Below are 12,786 nucleotides of genomic sequence, written 5' to 3' on the forward strand. Positions count from 1 at the left end.
CTCCCCCTACTTCAGCAAAGCATCCCCAAGTGCACTGAAAGCTTTCTGCAGGTGAAGAGAGGGAGAAAACAAAGTTGAAAATCCTCAAAGTCAGACTCAGCGTGAATTTGAGAGATCTCAGAAATAGCCCCCAACTGTAATATTCATAGTCTCACCTTTAAAATGGAGGGGGTTGGACTTGAATTGTTAGGTAAAATAGGACACTCAGCTAAATTTGAATTTCAGATAAGCAATGAATAATTCTTTAGTATAAGTATGTCCCAAATATTTCATGGGACATGTATGTACTAAGAATTTACTCACTATTTATCTGAAATTCAATTTTAATCGGCCATCTTTTTGTTGGCTGGTTTTTCCGTTTTTGAATCAAGATCAGGCAAAATTTCCAGGGGTTCCTTGAGTTCTGCCATTCTCCCATTTTGTCTTCACCCTGAAGAGAGGCAGGAGAGAGTCACCGTGCCACGGCTGAGGGAGATAAACACACAAGACGAGTGTCCTTGCATCACTGCTGTCCTCTCGAGGAAGGCAAACAGGTAAAACAGGGATGGACTGGGAGTCTGGGATTAGCAGTTGCAAACTATTATATATAGGATGGATAAGCAACAAGGTCCTACTGTATATCACAGGAAACTATATTCAGTACCCTACAATAAACCGTAATGGAAAAGAACATGAAAAAGAAGGTATATATGTATGTATATATGTATATATATATGTATATATATATATATATATATCTTAATCAGTTTTCTGTACAATAGAAATTAACACAACATTTTAATTCAACTATACTTCAATAAAGTAAATAAATAAATAAAACTAAGCGGGCCAACATTTGTTAAAAACACGTAGGTTGTTGGCAGTAACTCTGATACACTGGGTCTGGACACCCCAACCTGCAGAGTCTGGAGCACCCAATGTCAGGGAGCAACTGGGAAATACCAATTCATAGTTAAAAAGATAAAATTCTGCGTAATCTGTGTTGGTAACCCAAGAAACTGACACTTACACCAGAGAGGGGGAAAAAAAAAGGCTAATACTCTGTGTGACAAATTGTATTCATTTTTTTTTCCTAAACCACTAATTATTTTACCTGTATGAAATTCCTCTATTATTTTCACTGCTGGAAAATCACAGGGTGGTAAGTGCTGCTAGTACCTGTCACAGACAAGGCGTAAACAATGCAAGACAATAAAACCTCATAGAGCTCGGCATGCACAATAGTGGCTTGTTGCGCTCACCAGTGAAACAAAACATCAAAGCTAAAAACATTAACCAATGGTAGCCTGAAGAAAGGAACGTGCCAAGTGAGTTTGAAGACTGAATTCCTAATATTCCCAGACAACAGACTTTACGGATAAGAGAGAGTCGGGGGGAAAGGTCCTGGAGAAGGAGGCTAACAAGGAGCTGTCAAGATGGGAATGAGCTGCTCACCAAATGGGTAGCACTGTCCTGCACATCTGGTTAGCACTTTACAGTTTACAAATTGTTCATCGATCTTCCTCCCAGCTGCATGAAATAGGACAAAACCCTCCAGGAAGTGACTCATGGAGAAGTCTGTGATTTGACCAAGGGTACTAAGATTTAAGGCAGAGATGGTGAATATATATATAAAGCAGAGACCAAAAAATCTTTTAAAAAATAGCTCATGGAGTACCCAGTCTAGTTGGAGGAACGCCCGTGTATCAAATCACCACACTGATGAATGTCAAATTGGAAAAGGAGTTAAAGATAGGACTTGAGTCTATGAAAGTAGTGTTGGGGGCAGAAGGAGAATCTGACTTAGCTACAGGGCATGAAGGATGGCTCCCTTTTGGGGGTGACATGGAGCTGACATTAGAGGTTAATAGGGTGGGATCCTGGACAAAGTTTGGTGGCTCATATGGCATTAAATAAGGAGGTGAAATGGCAAGGAAAGGATTAGGGCAAGACGGGGTGTGTTAGCAGCGGCCAGATCAATCCAGGGCCCAGAGGCCATGCTAAGAGTTTGAGAACTCTTGAAGTGGCATTAAGCAAAAGAGTGCGAGCAGTTTCTTTTGTCAAGGCTTTTACGATGCTGTCATCTCCATTGTGTCACCATGATCCAGGCTCCAGAGCCTCACCTTCATTCACTGCAAGAGTTTAAGGGTTCTGCAGGTTTTTAAAGAGGGTTTGCTATCAGCAGACGAGCCAGATACAACCTAGCAAAGCCTCAGTTGGAAGTGTGTCTCCACCGGCAATGCTGACCCTAGTGGGACAGAAGCTTAGTGGATGTGGCTGCATCTACTGGGAAGAGATTTCTATAGCTCCTCTTCAGGGTGGGGCAGCTTTTGTCCTGGCTTGGGTGGAGACTGGAGGGCTTCTTGGGCATCAGCCATGAGTGTGGATTGTGAAAGGAGAGGTTGAGTTCCTGCTATTCCATACGCCTGGGTCCTGAAGGTCTGGTCCTTTTGTCTCAAGCCCCTTGTTATGGGCCCTTCATCTTCACCCATATCCTCCACCTCAAGAATTACTTTCAGCTCAGGATATAGGAAATTTTTCTTTTATCGATAGGAATTCTTCCAAATCTATTGTCACGTAACTCCTTTCCATCTCCCTGAGGCCTAACTTTGGATTCTCAACAACTAGAATTTTACCGCTGTATTCTGCTTGAGTACTATTTTTTTTTCCATAAGCATTGAATATTAAATGCCTGAATGAGTGGGTTAAAGTCAGGAGGAGAAGGAAATAGTGTTATTCTATACCCATGTTTTCCATTTGCAAAGATTACTCTGAATACCTCATGGAAAATGGTGGAGTAAGGATAGGTTAGTTGATAGTTACTGCATAGTCAATAGAAGGAGATGGTAACTTGAAGTTGATCGATTGAACTGGTCATGAAGAGTCCATATTCCATATAGATTAGGAGACAGGACACTGAGTCTTGGCAATAATTTGGATATGGAGACCAGAGAAAGAGAGTTCAGGAGAACCCAAATTCTCTTTTATAGCTGGCTGAGGGTAGGGGTGACTTCCACGGAAATGAGAAACTAGAGATGAGGGCCGAGTTTGGGAAGAAAAACCATGATTTTTTTCTTTTGAACACACTGAGTTTAGAGTGCATTTAGACTATTTAATTTAAGATGGGAGTTAGCCAGAAATATGAATCTAGTGCTTGGTAGAGGGGTAATCATTTCAGATAAGAGTATGGAAGCTCAGCAATAAAGGAGATTGCCAAAGGAAAAATAAGGAGTAAGAAATGTCTTGGACAACTCTGGCATCTCACAGTTGAACAGAAAAGAATGAGCCTTCAAAGAGACTGAAAAGGAAATTGTAGACCAACAGACAGAGAACCCAGTGGATATGCCATCAAAGAATCCAAAGGTAGAGGTGGTTTCAATGATGTGGCTGTGGTTCCCAGTGCCCAACGCTGTTAAAGATGAAGGGAAGACACAGACATAGAGAACAGACCTATGGACATGGGGTGGGGGGAGGAAGGAGAGGGTGGGATGTATGGAGAGAATAACGGGGAAACATATATTACCATATGTAAAATATATAGCCAATGGGAATTTGCTGTATGACTCAGGGAACTCAAACCAGGGCTCTGAAACAACCTAGAGGGATGGGATGGGGAGAGAGGTGGGAGGGAGGGGACATATGGATACCTATGTTTGGCAGAAACCAACACAATTCTATAAAGCAATCATGCTTTAATTAAAAATCGATCAATTAAAATAAAAAAGAATTCAAAGCAGCCATTGAATTTAGGGACGTGAAAGTCACTGATAAACAATGATACTGTTGGTAGAGAGATGTGGCCAGAAACCAATGCAGCGAACTTCATTGTGAATGGGGGGGTCGGGGGGTGAGGAAGAGAACACAATTGTGTTGATGACATAGACGGTCTCTACTTCTTTGTGAAACCAGAGGCCATTCTCTCCTCCAGTTTGTCTGTGGCTGAGACACTAGCAATAGGTTAGGAGCTGATGGAAGATGTGGAATCCAGAGAGGTTCATTCTATTTGCTTCCTTGCCTGCTTGTTTGTTTTAATTTAGGAATTTTGAGTATTTTCACCCCAATAAGAAGGTCCCAGTGGGGGAAAGAGGAGTTGCAGAGAAAAGAAAGGAAAGGATAATTAATAAACAGCATCGGTTCCTATAAATGTACTGATAGTCGGGATGGGACCCAACATTTTGGTGGTGAGGGGATAGAGAACCTACTTTGGACAGAAGGGAGAGCATTCTCCACCCCACAGTGAGATGGGCGGATGAAGGAGGGGGAGGATCTGTGCAGGCGTAGACGACTAGGGGCTTAGCCTCAGGATGCACTGCCCCAGGGTGATATTTTCTACCTTCTCAGGAGGAGGTACCATCTGCTGAAGGGGGTAAATCAAGCATTTGAAGGGAGCAGGCATGTTCTGAAATGCATCTCTAAGAATGAGAAAGGAAGTTAATCTGAGAGATCTAGCAGAGGAGTCTAGCATTGGGAGACCTTCTAGGGTTGGTGCTCACAGGTTTTACATAGAAATAGAGAAGGTTCTGATCTAAGAATGGAATTTTTTTTTTTTTTTTTTTTTTGCCACATCAGGCAGCTTGTGGGATCCTAGTTCCCTGACTAGGGATTGAACCCAGACCCTCAGTAGTGAAAGCACCAAGTCCTAACCACTGGACCACAGGGAAGTTTCAAGAATGGAATAGTTGAATTGGCCTCCATCTGTTCTCCCAAAGAGCAGAGGCACATTCATTCCTGATTCATGTAAACTCTATTAGTTCAATAAAATGAGCGTGCGACTATTTACAAATAGTCACTTATAGCTAGCTCCATCTCCCCAATAATACAGGTGCTCTTTTTGACTGTAACTTCCCTGTCATTTGTCCCATCCTTTTTCTCCTTTCTCTCTACGGTTTTGGGCAGAGAGCGTGTCAATGACATTCAAAGAAAAAGATGGGGTACAGCTTGTGGAAGCATTGTGAAAAGTTAGCAGTGTGCAAGCTAACTGAATATGGATATTATTACTGTGTCAGTAGTGACAAGCCTAAGGTGGATGATATTAAATTGTGCTTTTTGAGTGTTTTGATATGTTTTCAAAGTGCATCCATACACAGCATCTTTTCTGCTTGCAAAATCGCTAATGAGTTGGAAATTATTATTTTCAGTCCAGGAAACAGATTGGTTAGTTGAAGGTCAGAAGCAAGGGAATATTACCCTGCAGGTGAAATCCAGGACTTGGGACCCCAAGGAGGGAACTTGTTCCATTAACGCCCAAGGATGCCCAACCTTGAGAATATCTAATATAGATTAATCCACCTCAGAGTTGATATTGGAAGGTGAATCCCCAGACTAGTTTTTTTGATTGCAGAGTTTAGTTTTCAGACTTTCAGGCACACACCTGGCCACACCTGTGTACCATCTGCAAGGTCCAGAGGTTTGGCCACAGACCACAGAGAACCACTTTCCACAGCTTCCCTACCTCCTACAGCGAGAAAACTTGCTGTGGATCAAATTTGTCTAAAGTTCTTTTCTTCACCTAATCCTTTTGGGACAACTGTGATGGAACAAAAGCCCTGCCTGGGGGAAAGGACATTTTCCTGCAAGTGCAGAGCCCAGAACCACATGGGCAATGCCTGGCCATAGTCTATACATCTAAAACTAATCTCAGAGAGCCTGAGGCTGGTCAAAGGAACCCAGTAAATGCATTCTTTTTCCAGGAGCTTCGAAAGAAACACATCATCCATACAAACTTCCCCATGCACCTCCCTTGAGCATACATGTTTTGCCAATATTAGCAAAGAAAGAAATATCCAAATAACTTTGAAGACAGAAAAATGTGTCTTGCAGTTCCACAGATAAAAAATAGTAAAACCACCATCGGACAAACCAAAACAAAATGCCAAGGACTTGACAGGTCTATTTTTCAGAGATGAATTAGGAGGAGGGTGTGCACTTGGAAACTGGGACACTGGTGTTGAATGGGGAACTCAGGTCTTGTTCGCCTCCACAGAGCTCTTTTTTCTTTTGTCGGTGTGAATCCAGGAATCTGTATCATGCTTTGGAAGATGTTCTTGGGTTTCAGGGGGAAATTAGTTGCGTGCATTCGAAGCTAGGATATGGCTGAGTCTATTCCATTTCTTAAATGTCTAAGAAATATCAAGAGGATCTATGAAGCTAAAGGACCCATGTTAATGCAACATTAGAGAACTTGATTAGAGCTCAGCACTCAGGAAAATCATTTTCAGCTTCACACATGCTACATTGCACATGTAATATGTTGTCTTTGATGTTATTTGCCATTTATTCAACGTATCTGCTAATATGAAGTGTTCCATTTCCTGACTATAGAGTGTTAAAAAGTTCAATCTCAGTTTACACTCACTCTGTGGAAACCTGATTTCCTGAGCCCTTCCTTGAGCCAAGGCTGAGGGTCAAAGGAGCCTTAAAATTCTATTTATTGAGTGCCTAAGCTATGAAATACATCAGGGAGATCATAACTAAACCAGATTCCATCTCTGCCCTCTAGAGGCTTACAGTTTGGTGGGGAGAAAGATATACGGAACTAATTAATACATGATAGCAAATGCAGTAATACGGATGTATCAAATGCATCAACGAATACCAGAGAAAAGACAAGATTCATCCCGATGCGGAGGGAAGGTAGGAAAGACTTGTGGGGTAGGCAGCATGTAAGCTGGGCATACGCAATAGTGATTCTGGTTTAAACAGAAGAAAAAAAAAATGAGGGACAATCCTCAACTTTTTTTTAAAAAAAGCAACAGATTGTCAAAGTGAGGTTCTTACAGATTTTATGTCACTTGAGATGCCAACTTGATATATATCCGAAGAAACTGCTGAGTCGGAGACTAACCTCCACCCTGCACAAAGGACATGCAATGGAACTGAGATACACATTTTCCTATTTACAAACAAGGACTCAGTAAACATGGTTGGTTATACCTTCTTGTGCTAATTTCTAATGCCTCCCTATGATAGATTCTGAAAGTTCAGTAAGAGGAGTAAAATTTTCTCTTTGCCCTCCAAATTGGTTGACTATCTTAAACTATTTAAATATCCTTTATTGTTTTTATTCTATTAGATTGCTTGAATTTTCTTATTGATTTATAAGCATTCTCATGCATTTTGGAGAATTATCTTCATCATATTTGATGCAAATATTTTCTCCCAGTGTCGTATTTCACTTGAGACATTTTCTAATTCTATACATTTTTAAACTTGTGTTAATTTCAAATTTACCCATCTTTTTCTATATTTTTATAGTTATTGAACTAAATCCTAGCATTCTTTTTTACATGCTAACAATTTTATTTATGTGTGTGCATATGTGTTTAGGATTTTAATATATCTTAAATTCATTTTGTGAGTTTTATAAGTTAGCTATTTAACATGTAGAACCAGTACTCCCAGTTTCTTCACCACCTCTTTCTATCTCCACGGATTTCAAATAGTGCATCTTATAACTCTAAAATACACAAGGATCTGTTTCTAGAAATTTTAGTCTCTTCCATCTATTTGTATATTCTTAAGGAAAATCTGACTTCTTTAATGGTTAGAGCTTCATAAATTTGACATCAGATGGTTAAAGTTCATGCTTTTGATCATCTGTTTCAAAATTGCATGGCTGTCCACAACCATTTATCTTCTATTTGAATTTTAGAATCTGCTTGCTGATTTCCATAATAATCTCATTGCAAATTTGATTACATTAAATTTTTAGATAATTTGGGGGAGAAGGAACATCTTTAAAATAGATCTTCCCAGCCACGAACATTAAGTCACCCTCCACTTATATTCAAATATTAATTTATTAAATATTAGATTTTCCAAGAAATTTTGTCATTATTTTTGACTTATATACTCCCAGTTGTTGTATTTTATAGATTGTTGTTGTTATTTTAAACAAAGTGCATTGTACTTGGTTATTGCTAGTGTAGAGAAAAGCTTTTGAATATTAATCTTGTATCTGACCAATCTGTTGAAATCTTATATCAATATTAATGTATTGTTAATTGATTACTTAATTGTTAATAGAGCCTCTTGAATTATTTAAAGTAGTTAATCATATCATTTTCAAGTAAAGGCACTTTTGTTTTTTCCAACTTTATCTCCTCCCTTTTCTCTCTTGCTAATTGGCTAAAACATGTAGTTAAAAAAAACAGTAAACATTTTTATATTTCCTAACTTTAAAGGTAGTGCTTATGTTTAACCAATACTTTGTATGTCTGTTGTAATTTTTTGATATTTACTTCTATCCCTAGCTTATTATTTCATCATGATATGATGATAGATTTTTTTATGCTTTTGATGGCTATTATGAGAAATAAATGGTTTTACTGTGTTAATGTATGAAATTACAGTAACAAAATCTATTATATAGAAACTCCCAAATTTACATCTCCAGTTCTAAATTTTCCCTTGACTTCTTAACTTGTTATAATTAACTGCTTCTTGAGAACTCCACTGGAATGAACAACAGACTTTGCAAACTTAAATACAAAACCAAACTTTTGACTTTAGCAAATGGCCCTTCCGTCCATGTTCCATCCACCAGGTCCTCAGGAAAAAACACTGAAGTCATCCTCAGCTTCTTCATTTCTCTAATATATCATATTCAATCCACTAGAGAATCTTAAAATTCACTTTCAAAACATGTCTGGAATTGCAGCCATCTCCATTTTTATCCCTCTAGCCCAAAGCACCAGCACTTCTCACCTGGATAATTTCACTTATTTTCAGCTGATTTCCACATTTCCATGTTTGTTCCCTTCAATCTGTTCTCAAACCAACCACCCCCAGGATCCTCATGGTGTCTGCTACTCAAAATGTTCGTTCCCCGGATGCTTCGATTAAAATCCAAAATCATTCCTTGGCCTGCAAAACACAGTCTGATCCATGACACTTTTCAGTGTCTTCTACCCCCTTTTTCTTGGTCATTGGGTTTCAACATAAGTCGTCTTGCTAGCCTTTCACCCCACCCCCTAAGCTCCACGTTACGACACTCCCAACTCAGGGACTTTGCAATTGCTGTTCCTCTGCATGGAAAGTTATTTCCACAGATACTCATATGGTTCCCTCCCTCATTTTATTCAGGTCTCTCCTGAAATACCACTCTGTGAGAAGAGCCTTCTTTGACTACCCAGTCTCAACTGGCCCATATTCATCATTTTCTATTTCTTTATCCTGCTTTGATTTTCATCACCACCTGACATTACATTATATATTTTAATCTTCTTCATTGCTTATGTCTCCAATTATAATGAGAATTCTATAAGGAAATTTTCTGTCTATTTTACTCACTGATATATTCCCACTGACTAGAAAAAATTAAAATGTATCCAGACCTTGCCACATGTCTGCTCTAGAGATGGGAAAACCACCCCCATTTAAGAACCACTGTGTTAAAGGCTTATACTAGAATAAAGGTCTCAAATCAGTAATCTAAGCTTCCACATGAAAAAACGAGTGGCAATAATAAAACACACACCCAGAAAAATACAATAGAAAAAGTCAACAAAACCACAAACTGACTATTTGGGAAAAAAGATAAATTAAAATTGATAAACCTCTAGTTAGACTAACCAAGGAAAAAAAAGAGAAGATATAAATGACCACCATTAGGAGAAAAAGAGGGAATATAACTAGAGACCCATAAATAAAGATGAATGTCTATGTTATAATATTATTATTAGACAAAATAGACTTCAGGACAAGGAATGTGTTTCCCAAAGATACAGAAGAACAAGACAAAGCAAACACAAATCCTACATACCTATGTATGCAGTAAAAGGCCTTCAAAATGCACAAAACGACATTGTATGAATCTCTTGGCTGTCCATCTGAAACTATCATAATATTGTTCATCTGCTATACTCCAATATAAAACACAAAGTTTAAAAGACAAAACAAAAGTTGGAGATTGTACCGTTCCTGTTCAACACTTGATAGAACAAGTAGACAGAAAATCAAGACATAGAGGATATGAACATCTACCAACTTAACTTCATTGACATATATAAACACTCTACCCAAATTAGGAGAATGTTTCTATCTTCAAATAGTCAGAGAATAATCACCCAAATAGACTACATGTTGGACAATAAAAGAATTGCTAATAAATTTAAAAGGACTGAAATCAGAATTAAACTAGCAATAAAAAAACAGATATTTGGAAAATCATCAAGTGCTTGGAAAATTGGACAAGACTCCTATGCAACCTACACACAAAGCAGAAGTTCACAGGAAAAATTAGAAACTATATTTAACCTGAATGAAAATATTATAATAGATTAAAACCATGTGGAGTCTAGTCCTTAAAAGGGAATTTATAGTTTTAAATAATTGTGTTTGAAAAAAGTTCCAAAGTCTAAGCTTTCACCTTAAAAATTTAGAAAAAGAAAAGCAAATTAAAATAAAAGGAAGAAGAAAATGGGAATTTTACAAGATAAGAGCTATCAGAATTCAAGTAAGTGAAAAATAAAGCATAAAATAATAAAACCAAAAGCTTTCTTTAAAAAAAAAATCAGTAAATTTGATGAAACTCTAGCTTTGATGATCAAGAAAAAAGATGAGAAGCAAGGATTAACAATAATATGAATGAAAATGGAGGTACCATATTGTATCCTACAGGTTTTAAAAGGATAATATGGGGATATTACCCACAACTTTATGAAAGATAAATCACTAAAACTGACTAAGGTAGAAATGGAAAATCTGAGTAGCTCTATGCCCCTATGAAAGCTGTTGAAATCATCAATTAAAAACCTTACCAGAAAGAAAACTCTAGGCCCAGAAGGCTTCTCTGGTCAATTCTATAAAACAGTTTATAAATTCTATCAAACGGTTGCGGAGGAGGCCGGAGAGCACTTGGCGGCAGCGGCGGCGGCTGGACGGGCGGCTGCAGCAGTAGCAGCTACACACTCCCTGTGCCGCGGCCAAGCCCCTCGAGCCGCCCACCGCCCCGGCGCTGCCTGACCCTGCGGGCGCCTCCGTCAGCCTCCAGCCCCGGCAGCGCCCCCAGTCGTCCTCCGACTGGCCCTCGACCTTCTGCGCCAGCCGCAGGCGCAGCCGCAGCCTTAGGCACAGCCACCGACACAACCCTAGCCCCTAGACACAGTCTCTACGCCGACTTCCTGGAAGCTGGGGTGCTCTTGTCCAAAATCAACTCGTTTGCCCACCTGCACACGGCGGCCTGCAACGACCTGCAGGCCACCAAGCTGGCGCCGGGCAAGAAGGAGCCCCTGGAATCGCAGTACCAGGTGGGCCCGCTCCTGGGCAGCGGGGGCTTCGGCTCGGTGTACTCAGGCATCCGTGTCGCCGACAACTTGCCGGTGGCCATCAAGCACGTGGAGAAGGACCGGATTTCTCACTGGGCAGAGCTGCCTAATGGCACCTGAGTGCCCATGGAAGTGGTTCTGCTGAAAAAGGTGAGCTCGGGCTTCTCCGGCGTCCATTAGGCTCTTAGATTGGTTTCAGAGGCCCAACAATTTCGTCCTGGAGAGGCGGGAACCGGTGCAAGACCTCTTCGACTTTATCACGGAAAGGGGCGGGGGGGGGGGGCCTGCAGGGGGAGCTGGCCTGCAGCTTCTTCTGGCAGGTGCTGGAGGCGGTGCGGCCCAGCCACAACTGCAGAGTGCTTCACCGCGACATCAGGGCGAGATCGTCCTTACCGACCTCAATCGCGGCGAGCTCAAGCTCATCGACTTCGAGTCCGGGGCGCTGCTCAAGGACACTGTCTACACGGACTTCGATGGGACCCGAGTGTATCCTCCAGAGTGGATCCACTACCGTGGCAGGTCGGCAGCCGTCTGGTCTCTGGCAGCGGGTCTCTTCAGAGTGGCAACATCTCATTAGATGGTGCTTGGCCTTGAGGCCATCAGATCGGCCATCCTTCAAAGAAATCCAGAACCAGCCGTGGATGCAAGATGTCCTCCTGCCCCAGGAAACTGCTGAGATCAGTCTTCATAGCCTGTCGCCAGGGCCCAGCAAATAGCTTCTCCAGCAGGTTCTTCCCTCCCTGTCAAATGCTCCAGGGAGGGGAAGTGTCTTGTCTCCAGCTTCCCGAGTACCAGTGGCACTTATTTTCAAGCAGTACAGTGCTTGATACAGAAACAACATTTACAACTCATTCCAGACCCCAGGCTCCTGGAGGCTGCTTCCCAAAAGGCAGGAAGAGATTCCACTCCACTCCAGGCGTCCTAGGCCTCCACTCCTCCGATAGAAGCTCGCCTTCTCACTGATGTCCAGTATCGCTGGACTCTGCAAAATCCCAGGGGTGGGTGGGAGTGGAGGGGTGGGAGTAGGTCAGGATCCTGCCATGGAGCTGTTCGCTTCATCAAGAGTTCTGCTGAATGCCTCGGCGGGTCAGGCAGGGGGGACTCAGGTTGGGGTGGGTTAGGACTAGCACCATTTTAAGTCCCTGTCATCTCTTCCGACATTCTGAGGCCTTCTGTGGGGACTCTGGCTGTGCTGGGAGAAATATGTGAACTTGCCTGTTTTACCTGCCGCTTCTCCAAAAATCTGCCTGGGTTTGGTTCCCTCTATTTCTTCCTCCCCCTCTTCCCCCCATCCTTCATATGAGAGGTGCCATGGAAGAGGCTACAAGGCCAAACGCTGAGCCCCCTGCCCTTTTTCCACCTTTAGTAAAACTCCCAAGTGGACTGTTTCTAAGTTAAGACCTCACACACACACACAAAAATGCACAAACAAAGCAAATCAACAGAAAAACTGTAAATATGGGTACAGTTGGCATGGCAGTGTACAAAAGGATTGTAGTTGATCTAATTCCTTTTTAATTTTGCCTTTTAAGTTATTTTA

At 41.2% G+C, this 12,786-nt stretch overlaps 1 pseudogene; it reads left to right on the plus strand.

Moving 5' to 3' along the window:
• Positions 1–6,549: 6,549 nt before the first annotated feature.
• Positions 6,550–11,962, plus strand: LOC138096772 (serine/threonine-protein kinase pim-1 pseudogene; annotated as a pseudogene).
• The last annotated feature ends 824 nt before the right edge of the window (positions 11,963–12,786 follow it).

The sequence above is a fragment of the Capricornis sumatraensis genome, chromosome 20 (assembly GCF_032405125.1).
Source record: "Capricornis sumatraensis isolate serow.1 chromosome 20, serow.2, whole genome shotgun sequence".
NCBI lineage: Eukaryota > Metazoa > Chordata > Mammalia > Artiodactyla > Bovidae > Capricornis > Capricornis sumatraensis.